This window comes from Lissotriton vulgaris, chromosome 7 (assembly GCF_964263255.1).
Source record: "Lissotriton vulgaris chromosome 7, aLisVul1.2, whole genome shotgun sequence".
In the NCBI taxonomy this organism is placed as follows: domain Eukaryota; kingdom Metazoa; phylum Chordata; class Amphibia; order Caudata; family Salamandridae; genus Lissotriton; species Lissotriton vulgaris.
Window position 1 is genome coordinate 1,102,036,390 of NC_141695.1, and position 12,110 is coordinate 1,102,048,499.

Sequence of the window (12,110 nt, forward strand, 5' to 3'; positions counted from 1 at the left end):
GGATGTGAGACATTTCACTCCAGTTCTGCTATAAGGTCCAGTAGTGTTTTTGCTTTTGCCACAAACGTAGGATCCCTTGTTTGCAGTTCCATGGAAATCTTATCCTGAAGTGGTGACCCCATTGGTATTTGATCTTATGTTTCCTAAGGACATCCGCTATTGGCCGAAATTCTCTGTTTCTTCAGCGAGGTACGTGACAGGTCCTGAAAGAGTTGAACTGCGGAAACTCTGAGGATGAGGTCTGCTTTGCCTCTAGCCACTTTCATAAGAGACTCTTTGTCAACAAAGAAGTACACCCGAGCTAAAATGTCCTGTGGGTTTTCAGAGCAATTTGTTGCTGAGTTTGTTCTGCAAGCATGGTACAGCTGAATCAGAGGAGTACCTGGGTCTGCTCTGATCATTTGCAGAAGGTCCCTTGTAAGGTTCATGATATTGTCTCCTTCTGCACATTTAAGGACCCACTTACAATAGGGATGTAAACCAGTGCCTACTTTCAAAGTCTGGCTGTGTGATGTCACATATGGTAAGGAACAACTTGCAAATTACTGGGAGCTAATGTCATTGCATTCCAAATATAGAGACATATGGACACCATTTCTTGCCTTTCTCGCCAACAGAAGCCTTCTTCACAAACGGATGGCAATCCAGCTCATGATCAACGTATAAGATAGAATGGTGTTATGCAGGCTGCTTCAGACACTGCTAAAATGGTATACAGATGCTATTAGGCTTAAGAGCAGAGACTAGCTGCTGCATGGGGGAAGCTTATTTCCAATACTAATTCGATGTGTTGCAGGTAATTCCACCATATTATACCATGTATCAATTGTCGCAAACTGTTCTCCTGGGATCTCAATCGCTTAGGTACCCTATGGGATGTATACTATGTAAGCGTGTAGTCTTGATGGCAAAAATAATATTTATGACTGTGCTCCTCTGTTGTTATCTGTTTTACATATTGCAAATGTCAATAAAAACAATAAAAAAAGACCCACCTATCTAACTCTATTTTCTAAGTCCTCCTGCTTGATTTAGAGTATTACGTTGTCCCTCCAAGGCATGGATCCTGTGCCACACAATCTCCTGATTGTCTATCCGTGTGTCTACTGAGCATTCAAGACTGTTTGTTTATTCTGCCACCCAGTTCAAATGTTTTTGTGAATGCCCTGGGTACATGATTTGGTCCATCAGCTCCTTGGGTACGTTTGTCTTAATTTCTAGAGCCCGCCCGTTGTAGAACGGCTCCACATTTCTGCCTCAAGCTCTTCTTTTGGGACTTGTCCCGTATCCTGGCGAGACAATACGTTAGGTGGGCAACCTATTTCAGAGGTGAGGTTGTTAGGGTTCATTTACCCTTCCAACAGTTTCAGGGCATGAATCAGGTCTAGTAAGTTTAGCCCATGTACTTCTTACATATGGTGTTAGGCACCAACAGGCAGATGCATCAAAGTAAATACCGGGAGAAAATGGCCAGATTGTCAGAATCTGCCCCTTTGCTCACGGTATTTTTGCATTTGGGATGCATCATCCCAAATGCAAAAATCACAATTTAAGGAATCTATAAATTGAGATTCCTTAAATTGCGATTGCATTTAAGGAATCCCAAATTGAGATTCCTTAAATGCAATGCATGAAAGTAAAAAAATAGCGAATTCGCTAATAGGGGGAGCAAATTACCATGAAGTTGGACTTCATGGTAATTTGCAAAAACTTTGAAAAAAGCAATTTTGTGCATTTTTCAAAGTTTCATGTTGTGCACACACATGCGCTTAGGCCATGTGTGTGTGCAACATATGTGCATAGATCTATTTCAGGGGTACAACAGGGTGTCATTTTGACACCTTTGCACCCTTGAAATTGCATGAGCAATTTGCGAGTACCTACTGGTACTCGCAAATTGCTCATGCAATCTCCAATACATTCCTATGGGCCTGTAGGCCCATAGGAATGAATGGGACAGTATTCCTTAATTGAGACTAGCAAATTACGAGTTTTCAATTAAGGAATGTTTAGGAATCGCTATTTTAATTGTGATTCCTACATGCATAGGCTTTTGCTATTCCTAAATAGCGATTCCTTAAAAATCGCTATTTAGGAATAGCAAAAGGCTACGTTGATGCATCTGCCAGCAAGATCTTGCTCGGAAAGGATGCTAGATAGTAGGGTGAGTGGCGGGTAAGAAAGTGCCATCCCAGGGAATGAGAGTTCCCAGTGGCAGAGCTCTACTCAATGTATTTACATCACAGTAAGATTTGTTTGCTGAAGAGTGTCCCAATAAACATAAGGGCCCATCTTTGAGTGTTCCCTGGCCTCGTTTACGTAGGTGCTGAACAAGTTTGTGTTGAGTCCTCCACTCTATGGGTCAACGTAGGTCTGTGACGGTATGGACCAAGGTAATGCAGGAGGCAATGTCTGTTCTCCAATCGCAGGTGGGTCCGTGCCATTCAGGCTGGAAGCTATTAGCAAAGTCTGACCAAGCCTGAGGAACACTTGTGATGCATAGGTATTAACCCCACTGTGAAGATCGACCTTGAAGGTCTACCAGAGGTGCTACAACATGTCAGGCTGGTGTGAGCGGAGGGTTTATTCTTTGATGCCCCACTCCAAACTCCTCCAGAAGCCGCAGAGTGCCAGGAAGGTCACACCCCAAATGAAAGCACCTGAGCCAGGCCCCCCGGCCTAGACAACAAGTTTGGAATGGCACCGTAAGTCTCCCGTGCAGTGTAGCAAACGAAAGCACTGTAGTGATTGTCTGCCAAGATACCCACCAATACCCAAACCCAGATGGCGAAACTCCATCTCCAGGTGTCGTGCGGGCAAAACACAGGGTACCGCAAGCTTTGGTAGCCAGGCGCCTCAGCACTGAGGGGTCCGAACGTGGATGCAAGCCTTTAATGGTACAACGATGGCAAATTCAGGCCCAGGATGGGGGCTCTGTCGCGGTGGCCGGCATTGGTGACCAATCAGGGTATGGCGCTCTGTGAACCTCACCCACCTGGCGGCTCACCCCGCCAGACGCTGAATGGGATATGGGATCCCAGCTCTGGGCCTCCCATGTCTTAGAGGGAGAGTGATGGCAAGTCTCTGCACAGGCACAGCACTCAATTGCGCCAAAGGTCGATCCAATCGCAAAATGGTAACTCCATCAAATCTAGATGCAGGTTGGGGGGGGGGTTCAAGAACCTCAAGAGGGGTGCTGGCAAAAGCGTTTGAGCCATGGTAGCGAGGATCCGATGTGATGCGCGTCTCACTCTATTCCCGACTGGGCCACGCTCCCTTATGGTTATATGTCAAGTAGAACATGTCCAAACCTCCCAAGGGGAGATGCATACACCTGCTCCTTGGCATAAATATCTGGCTAAAGTTGCCTATGATGGATATTTAAACCTAAGAATAGGTGCAACTCTATGTGTGTGAAAATGTCCACCTGTAGAGTTATCTCTGTGAATTGGGCTCACTGTGACTTCTTACAACATCAGATCGACTGAACTCACCCGATGAATCAGGCCACATGCCCTTCAACGTAAGCTGGCAACCTTGGCAGGGGTATGCCATTGAGTGAATATAATTATTTGTATTTATTCACGGAGGACCTAAAAAATAAATTACGAAGCTAGTCGATCGTTCACCTGGCAACACAGATTGTCTGGGTCAGGTTCCAAGCAATCTTAAGCAAAAATACAGACATCACATAATGTGCTGCCTGCCAAGTTAGCAAGACTGAGTCATCATCTGTAGGGGTGGCCCAGAGTGAGCTGGCAATGGTGCTCTTCTGTGCCAGGTACGAAAACTCCAGCCTCCCTCAGAAAGAGGAGGCCTGTCTGTGCATTGCCTTCTAGAGATGCTCGAGTGTGGACAGTGGGGAGACAGGAGACGGCTGCACTTGGCTGCATCAGGGTAGGCTGGGTGGATGGGGTAAGGGCAGTGTGCATGGGCACTGGGAGAAATCATTTGAAAAAGGGAAGGGATTGGGGTGGAAGCAGTGTGTACGGACAGCAGAGAGTCCAGGAGAGGAAAGGCAGAGTGGAGGCAGTGTGTAAAGACAACTGGAGAGGCCAAAAGAGGGGCGGGCCTATTGTGTAAAAGTAGCAGGAACGACTGAGATAGAGGGATAGGAACAGTGCTTAATTTGAGCTAGTGGTTTCTCGTGCTCGGCACCAGCTCTTATTTGTTAACACCGGCACTTATGGCAGTCTGCCATATTGTGGAGCTGTTTGGATAATTTACAAATGACATACCAGCAGTTGTTTATCAATACAATACACACTTGTAGGAGTGTGATTTTTTTTAGTTGTGTTGGCACTATCATTGGCAGTGATGCCGGGCAATGGGTGGTGCAAGCTGCAATGGCCTCTTGACGAGGGCCCTGGCAATTATTTATTTTTTTACAAATTAAGCACTAGGAATGGGTACAATCAGTGCAGTGACAGGGTGTAGGGCTAGCAGGACAGACCAAAGAATGGAGCGGGTGGGGGGGTTGTGGGAGACAGTGAGTACAGGGAACAGTTGAGACTACAGGGTCACATAGCTGCATTGAGAAGCTGTGGCCTCCATGCGCTACAATTACAAGGAGGGTAGGGTACATGCGAAAGGGTGGCCTTGATGTGCTATGCCCTTAAACACAAAGAACAATTAGTTGCCAAAATGTAACCAGATTTATACTTATTATCCTGAAGAATTTAAAAAAATGTACTGCACAGAAAATAATTTACAAACAAGTGTTGGCAAAGCCAACGCCTATGTGAGATGTATTGCATTTGTCGATGTGTTTTATTTTTTAGGCACAAATTTATGGAGCAGCAGGCGGAAAAATAAACATTCACAGACGTGTGAGCACACAGTTAGAAGAAAGCAGACATCAACAAATAGTGTGAGCTGACAGTCAAGATGACGCTCACACACATAGACTGTGTGAGACCACGGACAGGATGAAGCAGAGACTCACATACTGGAGCATATGTATTATAGGTTTTGTGCTGCCCTGTGCCAAGCAAGGCAACGCAAGGGGGCACACAACCTACAATGAGGCTTATCAAGCCACAAAACGCCACCCTGGGGGGCTTGGTAAAACTAGTGCAAAGCAATGCGCTGCCTTGCTGTTGTATCCTGTTTATATTTCTATGCTATTTTCCTCCCCTTGCATTTCCCTGTGTGGTTCTGGTACCTGGAATGTATGATGCGTGCTTGCATCGTGCATCCTGGGTTCCAGATTCCATGCCAACTGTATCTTTATAGAAGTCTGTATCCTTGACTGATGTGCTGTGCTTCAACTGTACTAAGAATTAAATTACTCATTTAATTCATTCACCTGCTTCTTTGGATCTTTATACTTGCCTTACTCTGCATGGTGACGGCGTAACAGAACTTGGCAACAGGACTTTGACCATACCTCCAAGGATCTCTACAGCGCTGACGTTAAGCGATACCACAGGGCCATCCACGTTAAGCACAGCGTTCTACGCAGAGCAAATCAGTAGGAGTACTAATCTGGCTAAGAGCATTTTTTCTTTAGTCTCGGATCTTAAAACACAGAAGGACGTCACTGGCTTGTTGATTACCTCCGACCGGCATTGTAATGAGTTGGCAACCTTCTTTGTAAGGAAGGTAGAGGACATTTTTAAAAGCTTCCCTATGGTCATTACAGGCCCCCATAAGACATCCTGCGACTCCACCAATGGTATCCTCAAGGTTTTTCCCCCCATTACCCAAGAGGGTTTACTGACACTTTGTTCCAAAGTGAAGTCTGGCTCCCCTGCTGATCCCCTGAAGCCTGACCAATTCCGAAAAATCCTACCTACCATCACACACTCTTTGGAACAGGTGATCAATGGGTCCCTGACTGCAGCGGTCGTGCCCAAGACTTGGAAACAGGCCAGGCCAGCTGCTCAAGAAACCTTCCTTAGACCCCAAAAAACCTGAATGTTTTTGGCCTATCTCCCTGTTACCTTGGATTGCGAAGATTACAGAGGCCTACATTAATTCCCTTCTCACAGAATATTTTCCTTCAAATCACAGGCTCGACCCCTCACAAAACGGCTTCCGCCCTGGCCACAGTACTGAGTCAGCGCTCTTGGCCATGACTGAACATCTTTGGAAAGCCTTAGACGCGGGGCCTACGTCGGGACTGATCCTTTTGGATCTCAGTGCCAAGTTTGACCAGGTGTCTCATGCCATTTTGTTGAGTCATCTGTCAGAGGCGGGAGTTACTGGTTTAGCATTTAAGAGACTGTCATCTTTCCTCACAGACAGGAAGTTTCAGGTGATCGTCCCCCCTTTTGTTTCTGGTACTTTTCCTATAGGTCAAGGGGTTCCACAAGGCTCGTCCCTGAGCCCTCTGCTCTTCAATCTCTATGTCCAACCTCTGGCTGGAGTAGCTAAGAGCAGAGGGTTGACCATGGTCTCTTATGCCGACGATATAGTTGGTGGTGGCTGTGAGAAGTTGGCCCGATATGCAACGTTCGCTATTCTAGCGACCGCTATGTATCGTTCCAACGTCCCTTATGGTGTTTGGTTGTAAGTCAACCTATAGACCAGCTATCCTAGTAGCGTGGATACGAGCAGTCTAAGGCTAAAGACTCGAGAGGGCGCGTTAAGCCAGCTGTTTACCACACATGTACCCCTTGAACACCCAGTGAAAGGACACCACACAAGTGTTATGAAAATAAACAGTATTTATTAAGAATCACAACAGCCCTGTACTCTTTATGAGGACAGGGTACTAAGCACAAACCAAATCTCTTTAGCAAATACTTCAAGTGCACAATAAAAACAAGTGTCCGAGGACAGGTTAAGGTCTCGGGCGGACCCGATAAGGCAAGTCGGAAGCGAGGGACTCGGGACCCTAGAGTAAGGAGGCTATGCAGGCACCGAAATGCTGAGTTACCTAGCCACGAGGGCTGCGGCTGCACCAGTCTTACAGGCGTCGGGGTCTTCGCTGACGAGCCAGGAGCCGGAAGAAAGGAGTTGCTGGCCGGCGACCAGTGCTGAATAGTTCGTAGAGATCCAAGCCTGGATCGGAGATTGATGAAACCTGAAAGCAGAGGGGACCAAGTTCGTACTACTAGCCAGTAGTCAGAGGGTACCAGGAAGGCACCGGTTGGCCGTCACCTCGACCAGGTGAGTGGGCGACGCTAGGCTCTGCAGTCTCACGGACCAGGAGGCGTTGTCGGCGACCACGGTGGAGGTGCGAGCTGTCCCACGAAGGATGATGCTGTCGGCGTCGCTGGGCCCAGGATGGGGCAACAAGCCTTGGCAGATCTCAGGGCCACGTGGTGGGCCTAAGATGGCGTCTTGAGTGGACCAGGAGGGTCCGGGGTGCTTCTCGCAAAGATGGAAGCAAGGGCCAGTCTGGAGCAACCAGACCAGCAGTGATGATTCTCGGATGTCGTCACAGAAGGGCACAAGCCAGCGGCTAGTGACCAGACAACAGGCTGAGCAGCGAGCAGAAGGGCCCCACGCAGATCGTGGAGATGCTGGGAGACTGCACTTCGGTGCTGGAGCGGCTCAGGGTCGGGGCTTCTCGGACCCCAGAGCACTCACCAGAGAGTTACCTCGATGGTCGTGCTGGTTTTTAAGAGCGTGCAGGTTCTGATGATGGCCGGTCCCTCGAGGTCTCGTCGCACCCACAGATCACAGCTGAGCTGATGACGTGGGTAGAGGTCAGAGGTGCCAGGGAAGCCGGTTCTCGTCGAGCTGGGCCGTCGGATTCCTTGAGGAAGGACTTACAGCAAACCGCAGAGTTCTTAGTTGGTGCCCGCTGATGCAGGGTGACTACTCCTTAGTCACAAGGGAGAAATCTTGAGAAGAGTCTTGAATGTCCTTTCGTAGAAAGTAGTTCTTGAATCAAAGATGATCTAATTTGGAAGGGTCCCCGCTCCGGTCTTTATCCTAAAGAAAGGGGTGGGTACATGACTAGGTCCTGCCCTAAGGGTGGGACCAGGAAGGGGGGTAGTTACACCCCTCTCCCCTGCCGGGCTTCCCCAGGCCAGGGCTGTCGCCCCTGGAACTGGTTCTAACCGGCAGATGCGCAGTGAGCACCGGGGTGCCACTCCGTAGTCACCTTCTCGCCAAAGCCCTACCTACCCAGAATACACAAACCCTGTCTGGGACGGTGCGAACACCGCCCTCGACAGGAAACCCTTTGTCCAAGTGCTCCTCGCTGGAAGGACTCCCAGCAGCAGGAGGTCAGACTCGTGTCTGTGGTGGCAGCATCCATTTTGTGGAGCTGAGGCTTCAGTTAACTTTAACCGGGGTTCACAGTTACGTACATGTCGTGTCCCTCTAGAAGGGTGGGATGCTAACCTCATCGCCAGAATTGGTGAGAGGGGAGCACCCCGATTCGTATGACACCTTACTCGACATGCCTTGATAGCGCGACACCGGAGTTACCGATATGGTACGCGTTATCATGGAACAGCTATTGGGTCTTGATTCCGCAAGCTGCAACCGGGCTCGGCTCGGGCCTGAACCTAGCTCACACGAGCCCAGGCACTCTGCCTTCAGGATTGTTAAGGCCTGCCATAGGAGTGACTGATAGGAACTCGGGTGTCCATTGTATGGTTAGATATAGAGCTACTATACCTAAAGCAAAGTGTGATTACACAACTTCGCCCCAGCTGTCATGCAGCCAGTTGTGTCAAATTTAGGAGGCCAGCCAGGGGTGGCATAATACATGCTGCAGCCCCTGGCGGCCCTGGGTGCACCTATGCCCTGTGTTACGGGGTCTGATAAGGTGGCCCAGTACCAATTGGTAAATGCACCTAGGGTACATATCGTAATTTAGAGAGAGAACAGCCAGGCTGTGGGTCTGATTAGCAGGCCCACAGCCAGAGAAAGTCGTAAACCAGTGAAACAAAAGCAAAAAATCTGGGTGATCATAGGATTGCAGACCCTACTCTCCTACATGACCCCCCCCCAAACGTCGGAACAATAAGCTAACCTTGACCAGGTGAGTCTTCTTGTTCTAAGTGGAAATATCTGGAGAGCCCATCGGCATTGCCATGATCAGTACCAGGTCTATGTTCCACTGTAAAGTCCATCCCCTGTAGGGAAATGGACCACCTAAGCAGTTTGGGGTTTTCACCCTTCATCTGATTTAGCCACAAGAGGGGCTTATGGTCGGTCTGAATTTTGAAGTGAGTGCCAAACAAGTATGGCCTCAGCTTCTTCAGGGCCCAAACCACAGCAAAGGCCTCCCTCTCAATAGCTGACCAATTCTTCTCTCTAGGGGTCAGCCTTCTGCTTATAAAAGCAATGGGCTGGTCTTGACCATCAAAATTCAGTTGAGAAAGAACAGCTCCCACACCCAACTCAGAAGCATCTGTTTGGACAATGAATGGTTTGGAGTAGTCCGGACTCTTGAGGATAGGCGCCGTGCACATGGCCTGCTTTAGGTCATCGAATGCTTTTTGACAGCTCGCTGTCCACTGAACTTTTTTTGGCATTTTCTTACTTGTCAGCTCGTTTAATGGTGTCACAATTGAACCATAGTTCCTGACAAACTTCCTATAGTAACCAGTCAGGCCCAAGAAAGCTCGAACCTGAGTCTGGGTGGTTGGAGGAGCCCAGTCCCTGATTGACTGTATCTTGCTCTCCAGTGGCTGAACCTGACCTCCGCCTACAAGGTGGCCCAGGTATACAACCTGTGTCTGCCCTATCTGGCACTTGGTGGCCTTGATAGTGAGACCTGCTGCTTGCAGTGCCTCTAACGTCTTCCGCAGGTGGACCAGGTGATCCTCCCAGGTGGAGCTAAAGACAGCAATATCGTCAAGATACGCCGCACAGAAGTCATCCAGCCCAGTAAGGACTTGATTCACCAACCGTTGGAAGGTGGCAGGTGCATTTTTCAGACCAAAGGGCATCACCACGAACTGATAATGCCCACCAGGGGTTGAAAATGCGGTTTTAGGCTTGGCGTCCTCAGCTAACCTGATTTGCCAATACCCAGCTGTCAGGTCAAACGTACTTAAGTAGTTGGCCGAAGCCAATCTATCGATAAGCTCGTCTGCCCTTGGTATTGGGTGGGCGTCAGTCTTAGTGACTGCATTGAGACCCCTGTAGTCTACGCAAAACCTCATCTCTCTCTTACCACCCTGGGTGTGAGGTTTCGGCACTAGAACTACGGGACTAGCCCAAGGGCTATCCGAGGGTTCAATGACTCCCAGCTCCAACATTTTCTGCACTTCACTCTTGATGCAGTCTCTAACGTGATCAGGCTGCCTGTAGATTTTACTCTTGACGGGCAAGCTGTCACCAGTGTCAACCTCGTGGGTGCACCAATCGGTCTGACTGGGTGTTAGAGAAAACATATGTCTGAACGACTGAAGAACCTGTTTACAGTCGCTCTGTTGATGTTCGGAGAGGCTGCCACAAAAGACAACACCACCTACCGAGCCATCGTCAGGATTCTGAGTGAGCAGGTCGGGGAGAGGGTCACTCTCCTCTTCCTGTCCCTCATCTAGGGCCATGAGCAAACTCATGTCCTTCCTGTCGACATACGCTTTTAGCCTGTTGACATGAAGCACCCTGTGGGGGCTCCGGGGAGTTCCCAGGTCGACCAGGTAGGTGACCTCTCCCTTTTTCTCCAGGATGGTGTAGGGCCCGGACCATTTGTCCTTGAGTGCTGCTGGGGCCACTGGCTCCAACACCCACACCTTCTGTCCGGGCTGGTAAACAGTCAAGACAGCCTTTTGGTCATGCCAAGCTTTTTGGAGTTCTTGGCTGGCCTTAAGGTTTTCAGATGCCCTTTCCATGTATTCAGCCATCCGCGAGCGGAGGCCGAGCACATAGTCCACTATGTTGGCTGCAGGCTTTTTGAGAGGTCTCTCCCATCCTTCCTTCACCAAACACAGGGGTCCCCTTACAGGATGCCCGTACAAAAGTTCAAAAGGGCTGTAGCCAACCCCCTTCTGCGGGACTTCTCTGTAGGCGAACAAGAGGCAGGGGATCAGGACGTCCCATCTACGCCGAAGCTTTTCCGGTAGTCCATGAATCATCCCTTTTAGGGTCCTGTTGAATCTCTCAACAAGCCCATTGCATTGTGGATGATAGGGTGTAGTGAACTTGTAGTTGACACCACATTCCTTCCACATAGCAGTTAAGTAGCTCGACATAAAGTTTGCACCTCTGTCGGAGACGACCTCCTTAGGGAATCCCACTCTGGAGAACACTCCAACGAGGGCTCTTGCCACAACAGGTGCTGTAGTGGTCCTAAGGGGAATAGCTTCAGGATACCTGGTGGCATGATCCACTACCACCAGTATAAACTTGTGCCCTGATGCTGTAGGTGGTTCCATGGGACCGACGATGTCGATCCCCACCCGTTCAAAGGGCACCCCCACCACAGGCATTGGTATAAGGGGGGCCTTTGTCGTGCCACCTGACTTACCACTGGCTTGGCAAGTGACACAGGAGCGGCAAAACTCCTTGGTATCTTCGTTCATGTGAGGCCAGTGAAAGTGTGAGACAAGCCTGTCCCACGTTTTCGTCTGGCCTAAGTGACCTGCTAAGGGAATCTCGTGGGCCAAGGTAAGTAGGAAACCACGCTGAGACAAGGGTACGACCAGCCTCCTGGTCATGCCAGGCTTGGGGTCTCTTGATTCAGTGTATAGGAGTCCATCTTCCCAGTATACCTTGTGGGTACCTGTGGCGTTCCCAGCAGCCTCAGCAGCAGCCTGCTGTCTGAGGGGTTCAAGAGAAGGGCAGTCTAACTGGTCCTTCCCCAGGTCTTCCCTTGAGGGTCCCCCCGAACCCAAGAATTCAACTTGATCAAGTTCGAATTCCCTAGGCTCAGTTTCTCTCAATTCCTGTAGGTCAGCCTCCTCTGAGACTTGATCCTCGACCTGGGGCAAGGGGGAAGGCGCAGCCTTAACCCTACTGCTCTTTTTCTTGGGAGGTGTATGGTCCGTTGTTCCAGGATCCAGCACCTGTTCAGTGGGGCATTTCCTGACCTGTGACCTAGTCACAGCGAACACATGTGCTGGCAAACCTACCATTTCCATGTGAGTCCGGTGCTCCACTTCTGACCATTGTGACGACTCCAAATCATTGCCCAACAAACAATCCACTGGGAGGTCTGGACTAACTACAACCTTCTTTTGGCCAGTTACCCC